The sequence below is a fragment of the Mercurialis annua genome, linkage group LG5 (genome assembly GCF_937616625.2).
Source record: "Mercurialis annua linkage group LG5, ddMerAnnu1.2, whole genome shotgun sequence".
NCBI lineage: Eukaryota > Viridiplantae > Streptophyta > Magnoliopsida > Malpighiales > Euphorbiaceae > Mercurialis > Mercurialis annua.
Genome location: NC_065574.1, coordinates 45087483 through 45102463, shown reverse-complemented (window position 1 = coordinate 45102463; position 14981 = coordinate 45087483). Strand labels below are relative to the sequence as shown.

The following is a 14981-nucleotide window of genomic DNA, read 5'->3' as shown; positions in this document are numbered from 1 at the left end:
GGTTTAATATTATTTATTTGAGAATAAATGATATGGATTTAATTGGGCTTAAGAGATTTAGTGTTCTACGGACTAAATTGGACGAAAGAAAAGTTAGAAGTTAGAGGTTGAGGAGGTGACAAACTCAAGGACTAAAGGAGACTTTTGCCTCACCTATTTAAGCCACTTGCATATGAGTTTAAACTCAGCAAGCATATCATTTTCAGCTCCCAAAATTCGTCCTTAACCCTTTCTCCATGGAAGAACATCAACCAAACTTCAAAGGAGCATAACTCATTCGTTTTTGATCCGATTTGGGCGATTCTCGCGGCAACGGAAAGAGGAGATCAATATCTACTGATATATCCCAATAATATAAGGTAAAATGATCAGTTTGGTTTTAGGGTTTCTGAACTATGATTTCGGTTTTGTGAGTTAACTTGAGATTTTTGTTTGATTTTTGTGTAAAGTGAATTATAAGCTAATTGAAGGATTTTGGATGGTGAATTTTGATGATTAAAGCTTTGGCTAAGAGACAATCATCAAGGTATGGATTTTCTGAAATTTGTTTAAGTATTGATTGATGAAGTTTGATGGTGGTTTGGTCTATGTTTCGGCATATTGATGGAGTCGTTAGTGTTTGATGATTGTTGTTTGTAAGTTATAGAGTTATTGTTGTATAATTGATTAAATTGAGAATGAAATAGAGTCAAGTATTTGGCCATGATGAAGGTTGATTATGTATAGTTTAAATGATAATATTAAGCATGATTTGGAGGTATAAAGGGCTGATTACAACTTGGAATTGGTTGATTGATGTTTGACGGAAACTTGATTGAAAAATGGTAATGATACTCGGCCAAATTGTATAGTTCATGCTTAGGTGTTTTAAATGGTGTTTGAGACTTGAATTGTCATGTTTATAAGGAAGTATAGGGTCTGGAATATGATTGATTTCATGCTTGTTATGGGTGTCTAAGGACTGAATATGAGTTACGTAAACTAAATTGACATTTTGCAGAAAATGTCTTGCAAAACAGCGATATTGAAAAGGCAATATCTCGGGCTGTATAAGTCCAAATCAAGTTCCGTTTGTTGATACGGAAACTTTAGGATGTTAACTATAATTGTCTGAGTTCGAGTTTTTGTTGAATCGGACTCTAGGATGCTCATTTTGGACATAACATTTTGTTGTGCAGTCTGCCCTGCACTTGTAAACAGCTCCAAGGAGATAACTTATGAGCTTGTTTTCGACACCTTCGGGTGCGTTTCATGGTCCGAGACCTAAACGAAAGTTGTAGGTGACGTTCTAAACTTTAAGAATGTCAATTTTGTTTAGGGGTCGGACTATTTTAAGTAAGCGGTTTCGATAGCCGAAGTTGGCTAGAAATGTAATTTTTGGTTAAGTTAATAATAGTTAGAATTTTATTAATTCTTGCTATTATTATATTTGCGTAGATCGGACGAGCGACTATCGAAAAGGTTTGAGGCAAACGGATCGAGATATCGTCATAATTATTTGAAGAATTTGGATAGCAAGTGTGAGTACACTTTAAATTACTCGTTAATATTCATAAAGCCACGTATTTTAATACGAAAAGCTATATGAATATTTATATATTTGAGATGTTTGCTTTTAAAATGTATACGTATGTATGCTTTGAAAATGATGTTTTATCGTAATATGTTATTTTGATAATAACATAAATGTTAAGGCACCGGGGATGGGTAAAGTAATAAAATGTGAATTGAACCAAATATAAATAAGAAAAGTACAGTACATTCCTATATGTACTAATAAATCGAATATCGAATAATATACAAGTATCAGATCAGATATGAATAAGGAAATATAGTACATTCCGATATGTACTATCAAACATAATAAATACCCATACGTGCGTGTGTTATAGATGTATGCTTGTAGATTGTAATGTGCATGCCATGGTCCATAAAGGATCAATACAACAGAACGAAAAATACAAAAAAAAATGTAAAATGAGAATTGTACTATGGTGCACAAAATAATAAGAACTGAGATACAAGGTTGAACTCGGTAGAATTATCCCGGGACTTGTATCTCATCCATTCTCGATGATAATCCTCGGAACCCATACGAAATAAAAAGTAAGTGTGATACATCGAGAATCAATACGAAACAAGATCGAGACACAATGTGAACAATTACTCCTATTAAATGTCAATAGGAATCATATGAATCGACAGTTAAGTTCAAAAGACCTGCAGGGTGCAGAGTCCGAATGCAGACACGAAGGTAACTCGGTTGAACTATCTCGGGACCCGTGTCTAAGGAGTAACTCGGTTGAATTATCTCGGGACTCCTATCGATCGTTTGGGATTGAGAAATGGTACAAGTAACTCGGTTGAATTATCTCGGGACTGTACCATATGGTTATGGGTAACTCGGTTGAACTATCTCGGGACCCAACCATAAGGATCAAGTCACAAGAGACTTGCCAATGATTTAGTTCGACTTGGAATCATGATGATATAAACTAAGATTTAAGATTCGGTCGAAAACTAATGAAACAAAACGAGAGAAGAAAAATATCAAAACCATAATAAGAAATCGAAGATGTCAAATACGTATAAACTATAAGTTTATGAAATAAACTAAGAGATATGAAGGAAAGTAAAGAGGGTATGCAATATGATTTTAAAAGAGTATTTTCTATATATAAAATGGGTTTTCAACGGTTTTAACCCTTTATGTGATATTGCGTGTAATTTGGTGAGCTCACTCAGTTTTATACTGACCCCGTTGCTCCTCCCATTTTTCAGGGATAGTATGATATGATTTGGAGAGTCAAGCTTCCGAAGTTTTAATTCTCGGAAGTCATTTGCACAAGAAGTGAAAGAAGGTTTTCATTCTAGCGGTCCGCAGTAGTCTAGATGTTTTTGTCTATGTATTTGTATAACGCGTTTTAACTCTGATATTTTTGTAAAATGGGGTCACAGGTATTTTGATATGTGAAATATGATTTGATTTGCGAAAAATTTACACAGGTTTTTAGGCTTGCTACGGGTTTCGGAGCTACCACTCCCATTCCCTAGCGCCGGTCGCGACTCATAAATTTGGGTCGTGACAAAGGTGGTATCAGAGCAATGGTTTAGATTCATAGGCCATTGCCTGTATACGATTGATGTATGTAGTTCCTAGGTATGATGTCACTAGGTTAAGCTAAGAACTACTGCGGATTATAGGGATTTCCAGTCATGTCTTTTGAACGTTATCAACGTTTTCATCGATTTTTCAAAAGTTTTACAAAAGCGTCCTCTCCCTTATGTGCTATTAGGAGTCGAGTTAGATGTGTACGAGCACAAAATATGTGTGTGTTTACTCGAGTAAGCAATATGCTTTCGAGTATCTATAGTCTACGAAGAGTTATATACTCTCGAGACTCATATGATGTATGAATATCGTTATGGACAATGATTGAATTATAAATTGGTTGGATTGGATATTATACGAGTGATGTAATGTAACAAATAAGATATGTATGTTTGCAGCGCGATCACTCAGGAGAGTGATATGCTCACAGGTATGTAAGCCTGTGATAATTTATACGATACATAAAATTTATATATTGTAATCGATTGTTATGAATAGAAATAGTTTCTTATGATTCAATGATGAAAGTTTGCTAAGCCTATGCTGGGCGAAATGCTCTCAAGACTTAAGAAAGGCGACATAGTCGGATTTATAGGAAAGATAGATAAGGGAAGGCAGCCAAAAGGGCTAGCACTATTAGTTTGTCATCGGAACAAGGAAGTTCAAACTATGCAAGTTTCATACACTCGTTATGCGATAGGAGATGCTCGACTAGCTGTCAAGCTAGGACATACATATGTCTTCGATGTGGACAACAAGGTTACCACGTGAAGGAATGCCCACATCCCGAGTAGTTTGATACCACGGGAAACACGAAACAATCTTTTTCCTAAAAGACGGAGTTTGTCGCGATGACTTCTAGTTAGACACAATCATATATCGAGATAAACATCATGAAGTCCAAACACTAGAAGCTCGAAAGTGATCAGACCTTTTGAGCTAGCCTAGTGTAAACACGAACGTTTAGGGCGTGTCTTTCGAACGACGTCAGAATCAGGCGAAAAGAGTTACATCTTTACATGTGTAAAGAATGTAAATAGTTGCGAACGATAGAAAGATAATTAATAGATAGTGCAGAGTCTTATGTAGAGAGCAACTTACGTAAAACCCGTTTTATGAAAGAAAAGTTTTTGATCGAAATGAAATGTTTTGAAAAGACATAATTGTGCCCGGACACGAATCATAAAAAACATCGCATTGACACGAATAGAATTGCATCACTACATCCATATTGCATTCACTAATAGGACATGCATCATATACATTGTGTATGTCTGGAAATGAAAAAGAGGAGTGTCATTGCAACTCTTGTGATGAGAGAAGTCATCACACCGGTGCACAATTATGACATGATTTGAGAAATGAAAAGTATTGTGATTTTAAACGGATGAGTTTTCCAACGTAAGTAAGCTCGGACAGTGACTCTGTATATAGAGGCATAGAACAAGACTGATCATCTTGTTAGGCCTATATGAAAACATACGTATGTAACACGACAAGTATATAGAACGACGAGTAGTATAACACGAATCGCAACGTATCGAGATTTGAATTGCAAATCTCTAATGTCGGTCTTGTATATTAAATAAAAGAACAACGACGCTACTTTACAAACATGTAAAATGATAGCGGCCATGATTAAACTCGAAGCACGTTTACCTCTAGGACGAGGAAATCGAACATAGAAGTTAGTTACATCAGGGGATATGAACCCTAAGAACAAACATATGTTGTTCAAAAAGGTCGAATAAAGAGAATTGATTCATTATTATTATGAATCAAGTAGTAATAAGATGGTTATGATGGTTAGCATAAGAAGTTACTCGATAAGTATATCGAGACACTTTCACCTAAAAACAGTATTAGATGAATGATTGTATAAACCTAACTGTAAAGTTAACAGTTGGTGAATAATTAATCAGAGTATCGCAGCGGAAGTATGGAAGGAAGTGAATGATAAGGTTTGATTAAGGATTGGTTAAGTGATATTAGAAGATTATGAAAATTCGAGGACGAATTTTTGTAAGGGGGGAAGATTGTAATAACCTAAATTTTTGAGGTATTACGTGTATTGCCACGAGGCATAATCGTAAGAATTAAGAATGAGACTATCAGATTAAGACTGGATAATAAGGACTTAGACCGAAGCGGGTCTATTGGAATTATCGTAAAATAATAATTTTAACTGAAAATTATTAGATGAGCAATGGGATTTAATCAAGATAAAAAGAGAATAAAATAAAATAAGTTGGAAAGCCAGAGCTAATAATATTCACGCCAAGGTCCGTGAAATATTATTAATAAATGATCGTCAAAGTTTCGTAAGTATACGAAAACGTTTTAGGAGAAAGTTTGATGATTAATTAAGAATAAGGGCTAAAGTGTAAATTAACCACTTTAAGGACTAAAGTGGACTTTTAACCACAAATTTCCGGAGGAAGTTGTGTTTTACTCTATTTTCTCAAGATAAGAAAATAATATCGATAAAGTGGTTATCGATAGTCATTAATATGAAAATTGGACGAAAAAGTGAGAAAAAGTGCAAGTTAGCTCAAAATGGAAATTTGAGCGCTTTTAGCCAAAATTGTCAAAATAAATTATTGGAAAGTAAAGTTATAAGATATGGGTTTAATATTATTTATTTGAGAATAAATGATATGGATTTAATTGGGCTTAAGAGATTTAGTGTTCTACGGACTAAATTGGACGAAAGAAAAGTTAGAAGTTAGAGGTTGAGGAGGTGACAAACTCAAGGACTAAAGGAGACTTTTGCCTCACCTATTTAAGCCACTTGCATATGAGTTTAAACTCAGCAAGCATATCATTTTCAGCTCCCAAAATTCGTCCTTAACCCTTTCTCCATGGAAGAACATCAACCAAACTTCAAAGGAGCATAACTCATTCGTTTTTGATCCGATTTGGGCGATTCTCGCGGCAACGGAAAGAGGAGATCAATATCTACTGATATATCCCAATAATATAAGGTAAAATGATCAGTTTGGTTTTAGGGTTTCTGAACTATGATTTCGGTTTTGTGAGTTAACTTGAGATTTTTGTTTGATTTTTGTGTAAAGTGAATTATAAGCTAATTGAAGGATTTTGGATGGTGAATTTTGATGATTAAAGCTTTGGCTAAGAGACAATCATCAAGGTATGGATTTTCTGAAATTTGTTTAAGTATTGATTGATGAAGTTTGATGGTGGTTTGGTCTATGTTTCGGCATATTGATGGAGTCGTTAGTGTTTGATGATTGTTGTTTGTAAGTTATAGAGTTATTGTTGTATAATTGATTAAATTGAGAATGAAATAGAGTCAAGTATTTGGCCATGATGAAGGTTGATTATGTATAGTTTAAATGATAATATTAAGCATGATTTGGAGGTATAAAGGGCTGATTACAACTTGGAATTGGTTGATTGATGTTTGACGGAAACTTGATTGAAAAATGGTAATGATACTCGGCCAAATTGTATAGTTCATGCTTAGGTGTTTTAAATGGTGTTTGAGACTTGAATTGTCATGTTTATAAGGAAGTATAGGGTCTGGAATATGATTGATTTCATGCTTGTTATGGGTGTCTAAGGACTGAATATGAGTTACGTAAACTAAATTGACATTTTGCAGAAAATGTCTTGCAAAACAGCGATATTGAAAAGGCAATATCTCGGGCTGTATAAGTCCAAATCAAGTTCCGTTTGTTGATACGGAAACTTTAGGATGTTAACTATAATTGTCTGAGTTCGAGTTTTTGTTGAATCGGACTCTAGGATGCTCATTTTGGACATAACATTTTGTTGTGCAGTCTGCCCTGCACTTGTAAACAGCTCCAAGGAGATAACTTATGAGCTTGTTTTCGACACCTTCGGGTGCGTTTCATGGTCCGAGACCTAAACGAAAGTTGTAGGTGACGTTCTAAACTTTAAGAATGTCAATTTTGTTTAGGGGTCGGACTATTTTAAGTAAGCGGTTTCGATAGCCGAAGTTGGCTAGAAATGTAATTTTTGGTTAAGTTAATAATAGTTAGAATTTTATTAATTCTTGCTATTATTATATTTGCGTAGATCGGACGAGCGACTATCGAAAAGGTTTGAGGCAAACGGATCGAGATATCGTCATAATTATTTGAAGAATTTGGATAGCAAGTGTGAGTACACTTTAAATTACTCGTTAATATTCATAAAGCCACGTATTTTAATACGAAAAGCTATATGAATATTTATATATTTGAGATGTTTGCTTTTAAAATGTATACGTATGTATGCTTTGAAAATGATGTTTTATCGTAATATGTTATTTTGATAATAACATAAATGTTAAGGCACCGGGGATGGGTAAAGTAATAAAATGTGAATTGAACCAAATATAAATAAGAAAAGTACAGTACATTCCTATATGTACTAATAAATCGAATATCGAATAATATACAAGTATCAGATCAGATATGAATAAGGAAATATAGTACATTCCGATATGTACTATCAAACATAATAAATACCCATACGTGCGTGTGTTATAGATGTATGCTTGTAGATTGTAATGTGCATGCCATGGTCCATAAAGGATCAATACAACAGAACGAAAAATACAAAAAAAAAAATGTAAAATGAGAATTGTACTATGGTGCACAAAATAATAAGAACTGAGATACAAGGTTGAACTCGGTAGAATTATCCCGGGACTTGTATCTCATCCATTCTCGATGATAATCCTCGGAACCCATACGAAATAAAAAGTAAGTGTGATACATCGAGAATCAATACGAAACAAGATCGAGACACAATGTGAACAATTACTCCTATTAAATGTCAATAGGAATCATATGAATCGACAGTTAAGTTCAAAAGACCTGCAGGGTGCAGAGTCCGAATGCAGACACGAAGGTAACTCGGTTGAACTATCTCGGGACCCGTGTCTAAGGAGTAACTCGGTTGAATTATCTCGGGACTCCTATCGATCGTTTGGGATTGAGAAATGGTACAAGTAACTCGGTTGAATTATCTCGGGACTGTACCATATGGTTATGGGTAACTCGGTTGAACTATCTCGGGACCCAACCATAAGGATCAAGTCACAAGAGACTTGCCAATGATTTAGTTCGACTTGGAATCATGATGATATAAACTAAGATTTAAGATTCGGTCGAAAACTAATGAAACAAAACGAGAGAAGAAAAATATCAAAACCATAATAAGAAATCGAAGATGTCAAATACGTATAAACTATAAGTTTATGAAATAAACTAAGAGATATGAAGGAAAGTAAAGAGGGTATGCAATATGATTTTAAAAGAGTATTTTCTATATATAAAATGGGTTTTCAACGGTTTTAACCCTTTATGTGATATTGCGTGTAATTTGGTGAGCTCACTCAGTTTTATACTGACCCCGTTGCTCCTCCCATTTTTCAGGGATAGTATGATATGATTTGGAGAGTCAAGCTTCCGAAGTTTTAATTCTCGGAAGTCATTTGCACAAGAAGTGAAAGAAGGTTTTCATTCTAGCGGTCCGCAGTAGTCTAGATGTTTTTGTCTATGTATTTGTATAACGCGTTTTAACTCTGATATTTTTGTAAAATGGGGTCACAAGTATTTTGATATGTGAAATATGATTTGATTTGCGAAAAATTTACACAGGTTTTTAGGCTTGCTACGGGTTTCGGAGCTACCACTCCCATTCCCTAGCGCCGGTCGCGACTCATAAATTTGGGTCGTGACAAAGGTGGTATCAGAGCAATGGTTTAGATTCATAGGCCATTGCCTGTATACGATTGATGTATGTAGTTCCTAGGTATGATGTCACTAGGTTAAGCTAAGAACTACTGCGGATTATAGGGATTTCCAGTCATGTCTTTTGAACGTTATCAACGTTTTCATCGATTTTTCAAAAGTTTTACAAAAGCGTCCTCTCCCTTATGTGCTATTAGGAGTCGAGTTAGATGTGTACGAGCACAAAATATGTGTGTGTTTACTCGAGTAAGCAATATGCTTTCGAGTATCTATAGTCTACGAAGAGTTATATACTCTCGAGACTCATATGATGTATGAATATCGTTATGGACAATGATTGAATTATAAATTGGTTGGATTGGATATTATACGAGTGATGTAATGTAACAAATAAGATATGTATGTTTGCAGCGCGATCACTCAGGAGAGTGATATGCTCACAGGTATGTAAGCCTGTGATAATTTATACGATACATAAAATTTATATATTGTAATCGATTGTTATGAATAGAAATAGTTTCTTATGATTCAATGATGAAAGTTTGCTAAGCCTATGCTGGGCGAAATGCTCTCAAGACTTAAGAAAGGCGACATAGTCGGATTTATAGGAAAGATAGATAAGGGAAGGCAGCCAAAAGGGCTAGCACTATTAGTTTGTCATCGGAACAAGGAAGTTCAAACTATGCAAGTTTCATACACTCGTTATGCGATAGGAGATGCTCGACTAGCTGTCAAGCTAGGACATACATATGTCTTCGATGTGGACAACAAGGTTACCACGTGAAGGAATGCCCACATCCCGAGTAGTTTGATACCACGGGAAACACGAAACAATCTTTTTCCTAAAAGACGGAGTTTGTCGCGATGACTTCTAGTTAGACACAATCATATATCGAGATAAACATCATGAAGTCCAAACACTAGAAGCTCGAAAGTGATCAGACCTTTTGAGCTAGCCTAGTGTAAACACGAACGTTTAGGGCGTGTCTTTCGAACGACGTCAGAATCAGGCGAAAAGAGTTACATCTTTACATGTGTAAAGAATGTAAATAGTTGCGAACGATAGAAAGATAATTAATAGATAGTGCAGAGTCTTATGTAGAGAGCAACTTACGTAAAACCCGTTTTATGAAAGAAAAGTTTTTGATCGAAATGAAATGTTTTGAAAAGACATAATTGTGCCCGGACACGAATCATAAAAAACATCGCATTGACACGAATAGAATTGCATCACTACATCCATATTGCATTCACTAATAGGACATGCATCATATACATTGTGTATGTCTGGAAATGAAAAAGAGGAGTGTCATTGCAACTCTTGTGATGAGAGAAGTCATCACACCGGTGCACAATTATGACATGATTTGAGAAATGAAAAGTATTGTGATTTTAAACGGATGAGTTTTCCAACGTAAGTAAGCTCGGACAGTGACTCTGTATATAGAGGCATAGAACAAGACTGATCATCTTGTTAGGCCTATATGAAAACATACGTATGTAACACGACAAGTATATAGAACGACGAGTAGTATAACACGAATCGCAACGTATCGAGATTTGAATTGCAAATCTCTAATGTCGGTCTTGTATATTAAATAAAAGAACAACGACGCTACTTTACAAACATGTAAAATGATAGCGGCCATGATTAAACTCGAAGCACGTTTACCTCTAGGACGAGGAAATCGAACATAGAAGTTAGTTACATCAGGGGATATGAACCCTAAGAACAAACATATGTTGTTCAAAAAGGTCGAATAAAGAGAATTGATTCATTATTATTATGAATCAAGTAGTAATAAGATGGTTATGATGGTTAGCATAAGAAGTTACTCGATAAGTATATCGAGACACTTTCACCTAAAAACAGTATTAGATGAATGATTGTATAAACCTAACTGTAAAGTTAACAGTTGGTGAATAATTAATCAGAGTATCGCAGCGGAAGTATGGAAGGAAGTGAATGATAAGGTTTGATTAAGGATTGGTTAAGTGATATTAGAAGATTATGAAAATTCGAGGACGAATTTTTGTAAGGGGGGAAGATTGTAATAACCTAAATTTTTGAGGTATTACGTGTATTGCCACGAGGCATAATCGTAAGAATTAAGAATGAGACTATCAGATTAAGACTGGATAATAAGGACTTAGACCGAAGCGGGTCTATTGGAATTATCGTAAAATAATAATTTTAACTGAAAATTATTAGATGAGCAATGAGATTTAATCAAGATAAAAAGAGAATAAAATAAAATAAGTTGGAAAGCCAGAGCTAATAATATTCACGCCAAGGTCCGTGAAATATTATTAATAAATGATCGTCAAAGTTTCGTAAGTATACGAAAACGTTTTAGGAGAAAGTTTGATGATTAATTAAGAATAAGGGCTAAAGTGTAAATTAACCACTTTAAGGACTAAAGTGGACTTTTAACCACAAATTTCCGGAGGAAGTTGTGTTTTACTCTATTTTCTCAAGATAAGAAAATAATATCGATAAAGTGGTTATCGATAGTCATTAATATGAAAATTGGACGAAAAAGTGAGAAAAAGTGCAAGTTAGCTCAAAATGGAAATTTGAGCGCTTTTAGCCAAAATTGTCAAAATAAATTATTGGAAAGTAAAGTTATAAGATATGGGTTTAATATTATTTATTTGAGAATAAATGATATGGATTTAATTGGGCTTAAGAGATTTAGTGTTCTACGGACTAAATTGGACGAAAGAAAAGTTAGAAGTTAGAGGTTGAGGAGGTGACAAACTCAAGGACTAAAGGAGACTTTTGCCTCACCTATTTAAGCCACTTGCATATGAGTTTAAACTCAGCAAGCATATCATTTTCAGCTCCCAAAATTCGTCCTTAACCCTTTCTCCATGGAAGAACATCAACCAAACTTCAAAGGAGCATAACTCATTCGTTTTTGATCCGATTTGGGCGATTCTCGCGGCAACGGAAAGAGGAGATCAATATCTACTGATATATCCCAATAATATAAGGTAAAATGATCAGTTTGGTTTTAGGGTTTCTGAACTATGATTTCGGTTTTGTGAGTTAACTTGAGATTTTTGTTTGATTTTTGTGTAAAGTGAATTATAAGCTAATTGAAGGATTTTGGATGGTGAATTTTGATGATTAAAGCTTTGGCTAAGAGACAATCATCAAGGTATGGATTTTCTGAAATTTGTTTAAGTATTGATTGATGAAGTTTGATGGTGGTTTGGTCTATGTTTCGGCATATTGATGGAGTCGTTAGTGTTTGATGATTGTTGTTTGTAAGTTATAGAGTTATTGTTGTATAATTGATTAAATTGAGAATGAAATAGAGTCAAGTATTTGGCCATGATGAAGGTTGATTATGTATAGTTTAAATGATAATATTAAGCATGATTTGGAGGTATAAAGGGCTGATTACAACTTGGAATTGGTTGATTGATGTTTGACGGAAACTTGATTGAAAAATGGTAATGATACTCGGCCAAATTGTATAGTTCATGCTTAGGTGTTTTAAATGGTGTTTGAGACTTGAATTGTCATGTTTATAAGGAAGTATAGGGTCTGGAATATGATTGATTTCATGCTTGTTATGGGTGTCTAAGGACTGAATATGAGTTACGTAAACTAAATTGACATTTTGCAGAAAATGTCTTGCAAAACAGCGATATTGAAAAGGCAATATCTCGGGCTGTATAAGTCCAAATCAAGTTCCGTTTGTTGATACAGAAACTTTAGGATGTTAACTATAATTGTCTGAGTTCGAGTTTTTGTTGAATCGGACTCTAGGATGCTCATTTTGGACATAACATTTTGTTGTGCAGTCTGCCCTGCACTTGTAAACAGCTCCAAGGAGATAACTTATGAGCTTGTTTTCGACACCTTCGGGTGCGTTTCATGGTCCGAGACCTAAACGAAGGTTGTAGGTGACGTTCTAAACTTTAAGAATGTCAATTTTGTTTAGGGGTCGGACTATTTTAAGTAAGCGGTTTCGATAGCCGAAGTTGGCTAGAAATGTAATTTTTGGTTAAGTTAATAATAGTTAGAATTTTATTAATTCTTGCTATTATTATATTTGCGTAGATCGGACGAGCGACTATCGAAAAGGTTTGAGGCAAACGGATCGAGATATCGTCATAATTATTTGAAGAATTTGGATAGCAAGTGTGAGTACACTTTAAATTACTCGTTAATATTCATAAAGCCACGTATTTTAATACGAAAAGCTATATGAATATTTATATATTTGAGATGTTTGCTTTTAAAATGTATACGTATGTATGCTTTGAAAATGATGTTTTATCGTAATATGTTATTTTGATAATAACATAAATGTTAAGGCACCGGGGATGGGTAAAGTAATAAAATGTGAATTGAACCAAATATAAATAAGAAAAGTACAGTACATTCCTATATGTACTAATAAATCGAATATCGAATAATATACAAGTATCAGATCAGATATGAATAAGGAAATATAGTACATTCCGATATGTACTATCAAACATAATAAATACCCATACGTGCGTGTGTTATAGATGTATGCTTGTAGATTGTAATGTGCATGCCATGGTCCATAAAGGATCAATACAACAGAACGAAAAATACAAAAAAAAAATGTAAAATGAGAATTGTACTATGGTGCACAAAATAATAAGAACTGAGATACAAGGTTGAACTCGGTAGAATTATCCCGGGACTTGTATCTCATCCATTCTCGATGATAATCCTCGGAACTCATACGAAATAAAAAGTAAGTGTGATACATCGAGAATCAATACGAAACAAGATCGAGACACAATGTGAACAATTACTCCTATTAAATGTCAATAGGAATCATATGAATCGACAGTTAAGTTCAAAAGACCTGCAGGGTGCAGAGTCCGAATGCAGACACGAAGGTAACTCGGTTGAACTATCTCGGGACCCGTGTCTAAGGAGTAACTCGGTTGAATTATCTCGGGACTCCTATCGATCGTTTGGGATTGAGAAATGGTACAAGTAACTCGGTTGAATTATCTCGGGACTGTACCATATGGTTATGGGTAACTCGGTTGAACTATCTCGGGACCCAACCATAAGGATCAAGTCACAAGAGACTTGCCAATGATTTAGTTCGACTTGGAATCATGATAATATAAACTAAGATTTAAGATTCGGTCGAAAACTAATGAAACAAAACGAGAGAAGAAAAATATCAAAACCATAATAAGAAATCGAAGATGTCAAATACGTATAAACTATAAGTTTATGAAATAAACTAAGAGATATGAAGGAAAGTAAAGAGGGTATGCAATATGATTTTAAAAGAGTATTTTCTATATATAAAATGGGTTTTCAACGGTTTTAACCCTTTATGTGATATTGCGTGTAATTTGGTGAACTCACTCAGTTTTATACTGACCCCGTTGCTCCTCCCATTTTTCAGGGATAGTATGATATGATTTGGAGAGTCAAGCTTCCGAAGTTTTAATTCTCGGAAGTCATTTGCACAAGAAGTGAAAGAAGGTTTTCATTCTAGCGGTCCGCAGTAGTCTAGATGTTTTTGTCTATGTATTTGTATAACGCGTTTTAACTCTGATATTTTTGTAAAATGGGGTCACAAGTATTTTGATATGTGAAATATGATTTGATTTGCGAAAAATTTACACAGGTTTTTAGGCTTGCTACGGGTTTCGGAGCTACCACTCCCATTCCCTAGCGCCGGTCGCGACTCATAAATTTGGGTCGTGACAAGAAACCTTGGCCATAGAAACAATGGAGATACCAGACTCGGATGAGGGCAAGCTCGAACCACATGGAAAGTTAGAAAGAGTAAATCTGACAGGAATAACACCAAGGTCGGTCCAAATAGGCGATGCGCTGCCTAAACCAATAAAACAAGAGATAACCGACATGTTAATCAGGAATGAGGTCGAATTTGTTAACACCCCAGGCGAGATAGAAGGGGTCGACCCGGCAATAATATCACATAAGCTAAATGTTGATCCAAAACACAAGCCGGTCAAACAAAAGAAAAGAGCCTTCGCAGTAGACAGACAAATCGCCATCAGAGCAGAAGTAGATAAATTATTAGCAGCAGGCTTTATCAGAAGAGTATATTACCCGAAATGGCTATCAAACGTTGTGCTCATAAGAAAGCCAAACGGAA

General features: G+C 34.9%; 3 long non-coding RNA genes across 5 annotated transcripts; all 3 read left to right on the top strand.

Moving 5' to 3' along the window:
* The first annotated feature begins 175 nt into the window (after window positions 1-175).
* LOC126680418 (uncharacterized) lies at window positions 176-3631 on the top strand. Its single transcript, XR_007641140.2, has 3 exons — window positions 176-359; window positions 450-526; window positions 2782-3631. It is a non-coding gene; the product is annotated as an uncharacterized LOC126680418 (long non-coding RNA).
* A 2281-nt stretch (window positions 3632-5912) lies between these two features.
* Window positions 5913-9370, top strand: LOC126680416 (uncharacterized). Of its 2 annotated transcripts, none has more exons than XR_007641135.2 (3): window positions 5913-6096; window positions 6187-6263; window positions 8521-9370. It is a non-coding gene; the product is annotated as an uncharacterized LOC126680416 (long non-coding RNA). The 2 variants fall into 2 exon arrangements; XR_007641136.2 differs by lacking the exon at window positions 8521-9370 and adding an exon at window positions 7175-7698.
* Window positions 9371-11651: 2281 nt separating this feature from the next.
* On the top strand, window positions 11652-14557 carry LOC126680417 (uncharacterized). Of its 2 annotated transcripts, none has more exons than XR_007641139.2 (3): window positions 11652-11835; window positions 11926-12002; window positions 14259-14557. It is a non-coding gene; the product is annotated as an uncharacterized LOC126680417 (long non-coding RNA). The 2 variants fall into 2 exon arrangements; XR_007641138.2 differs by lacking the exon at window positions 14259-14557 and adding an exon at window positions 12914-13437.
* Window positions 14558-14981: the final 424 nt, after the last annotated feature.